At 33.9% G+C, this 2,605-nt stretch overlaps 1 long non-coding RNA gene across 1 annotated transcript; it reads right to left on the minus strand.

Moving 5' to 3' along the window:
* Nucleotides 1–662: 662 nt before the first annotated feature.
* Nucleotides 663–1,975, minus strand: LOC144585738 (uncharacterized). Its single transcript, XR_013540237.1, has 2 exons — nucleotides 1,850–1,975; nucleotides 663–739 (listed from the first exon to the last, which is right to left on the minus strand). It is a non-coding gene; the product is annotated as an uncharacterized LOC144585738 (long non-coding RNA).
* Between the last annotated feature and the right edge of the window lie 630 nt (nucleotides 1,976–2,605).

The following is a 2,605-nucleotide window of genomic DNA, read 5'->3' on the forward strand; positions in this document are numbered from 1 at the left end:
TTCTTTCTTTCTTTCTTTCTTTCTTTCTTTCCTTCCTTCCTTCTTTCTTTTTCTTTCTCCTTCGTTCTTTCCTTCTTTCCTTCCCTTCTTTCTTTCTTTCTTTCCTTCCTTCTTTCTTTCTTTCCTTCCTTCTGTCTTTCTTTCTTTCCTTCTTTCTTCCTTCCTTCCTTCCTTTCTTTCTTTCTTTCTTTCTTTCTTTCTTCCTTCCTTCCTTCCTTCCTTCCTTCCTTCCTTCCTTCCTTCCTTCCTTCCTTCTGTGCTTCCCTTCTTCTTTCCTTCCCTTATTTCTTCCCTTCTTTCTTTCTTTCTTTCTTTCTTTCTTTCTTACTTACTTACTTACTTTCCTTCTTTCCTTCTTTCTTTCTTTCTTTCCTTCCTTCCTTCTTTCTTCCCCTCTTTCTGTCTCTTTCTTCTTTCCTTCTTTCTTTGTTTGTTTCTTTCTTTCTTTCCTTCTTTCCTTCTTTCTTTCCTTCCTTCTTTCCTTCTTTCTTTCTTTCTTTCCTTCTTTCTCTCCTTCTTTCTTTCTTTCTTTCTTTCTTTCCTTCTTTCTTTATTTATTTCTTTCTTTCTTTCTCTCATTCTTTCTTTCTTTCCTTCTTTCTTTTCTTTCTTCCTTCCTTCCTTCCTTTCTTTCTTTCTTTATTTCTTCCTTCCTTCCCCTGCTTTCTTTCTTTCTTTCTTTCTTCCTTTCTTCCCTTATTTCTTTCCTTCTTTCTTTCTTTCTTTCTTTCTTTCTTTCCTTCTTTCTTTCTTTCTTTCTTTCCTTCTTTCTCCTTCTTTCTTTCTTTGTTTTCATTCTTTCCTTCCTTCTTTCTTTCTTTCTTTCTTTCTTTCTTTCTTTCTTACTTTCTTTCTTTCTTTCCTTCTTTCCTTCTTTCTTTCTTTCTTTCTTTCTTTCTTTCCTTCTTCCTTTCTTTTTTCTTTCCTTCCTTCCTTTCTTCCCTTATTTCTTTCCTTCTTTCTTTCTTTCTTTCTTTTCTTCTTTCCCTCATTCTTCCTTCCCTTCTTTCTTTCCTTCTTTCTTTTCTTTCTTTCCTTCTTTCATTCCTTCCTTCTTTCTTCCTTTCTTCCTTTCCTTCTTTCTTCCCTTCTTTATTTCTTTCTTTCTTTCCTTTCTTTCTTTCTTTCCTTCCTTCTTTCCTTCTTTCTTTCCTTCTTTCTTTCCTTCATTCATTCCTTCCTTCCTTTCTTTCTTTCCTTCTTTACTTTCTTTCATTCCTTCCTTCCTTCTCTCTTTCCCTCCCTTTCCCTCATTCTTTCTTCCTTCTTTCTTTCCTCATTCTTTCTTCCCTTCTTTCTTTCCTTCTTTCTTTCTTTCTGTTTGTTCCTTCCTTCTTTCTATCTTTCCCTTCTTTCCTTTTTCCTTCCCTTCTTTCTTTCTTCCCTTCTTTCTTTCCTGCCTTCGTTCTTTCCTTCTTTCCTTCTTTCTTTCTTTCCTTCTTTCCTTTCTTTCCCTCATTCTTACCTCCTTCTTTCTTTCCTTCCTTCTTTCTTTTCTTCCTTTCCTTCTTTCTTTCCTTCTTTCTTTCTTTCTTTCCTTCTTTCTTTCTTTCTTTCTTTCCTTCTTTCTTTCTTCCTTTCTTTCTTTCTTTCTTTATTTCTTTCCTTCTTTCTTCTTTCTTTCTTTCTTTCTTTCTTTCCTTCTTTCTTTCTTTCCTTCCTTCTGTCCTTCTTTCTTTCCTTCTTTCTTCCTTCCTTCCTTCCTTTCTTTCTTTCTTTCTTTCTTTCTTTCTTCCTTCCTTCCTTCCTTCCTTCCTTCCTTCCTTCCTTCCTTCCTTCCTTCCTTCCTTCCCTTTCTTCCTTTCTTCCCTTATTTCTTCCCTTCTTTCTTTCTTTCTTTCTTTCTTACTTACTTACTTTCCTTCTTTCCTTCTTTCTTTCTTTCTTTCCTTCCTTCCTTCTTTCTTCCCTTCTTTCTTTCCTTCTTTCCTTCTTTCTTTGTTTGTTTCTTTCTTTCTTTCCTTCTTTCCTTCTTTCTTTCTTTCCTTCTTTGCTTCTTTCCTTTCTTTCTTTCCTTCCTTCCTTCTTTCTTTCTTTCTTTCTTTCTTTCTTACTTTCTTTCTTTCTTTCTTTCTTTCCTTCTTTCTTCCTTCCTTCATTCTTTCTTTCCTTCCTTTCTTTTTTCTTTTCTTCCTTTCTTCACTTATTTCTTTCCTTCTTTCTTTCTTTCCTTCTTTCTTTCTTTCTTTCTTTCTTTCTTTCCTTCCTTCTTTCTTTTTTTCCCTCATTCTTTCTTCCCTTCTTTCTTTCCTTCCTTCTTTCTTTCCTTCTTTCTTTCTTTCCCTTCTTTCTTTCTTTCTTCATTGTTTTTCTTTTCTTCCCTTTCCTTCCCTTATTTCTTTCCTTCTTTCTTTCTTTCTTTCTTTTCCTTCCTTTCTTTCTTTCTTTCTTTCTTTCCTTTTGCTTACTTTCTTTTTCCTTCTTTCTTTCTTATCTTCTTTCTTTCTTTCTTTCCTTCTTTCTTTCTTTCTTTCCTTCCTTCTTTCTTTTTTTCCCTCATTCTTTCCTTCCTTCTTTCTTTCTTTCTTCCCTTCTTTCTTTCTTTCTTTCCTTCTTTCCTTCTTTCTTTCTTTCTTTCTTTCTTTCTTTCCTTCTTTCCTTCTTT

The sequence above is a fragment of the Pogona vitticeps genome, unplaced genomic scaffold (assembly GCF_051106095.1).
Source record: "Pogona vitticeps strain Pit_001003342236 unplaced genomic scaffold, PviZW2.1 scaffold_81, whole genome shotgun sequence".
NCBI classification, from domain to species: Eukaryota; Metazoa; Chordata; class Lepidosauria; order Squamata; family Agamidae; genus Pogona; species Pogona vitticeps.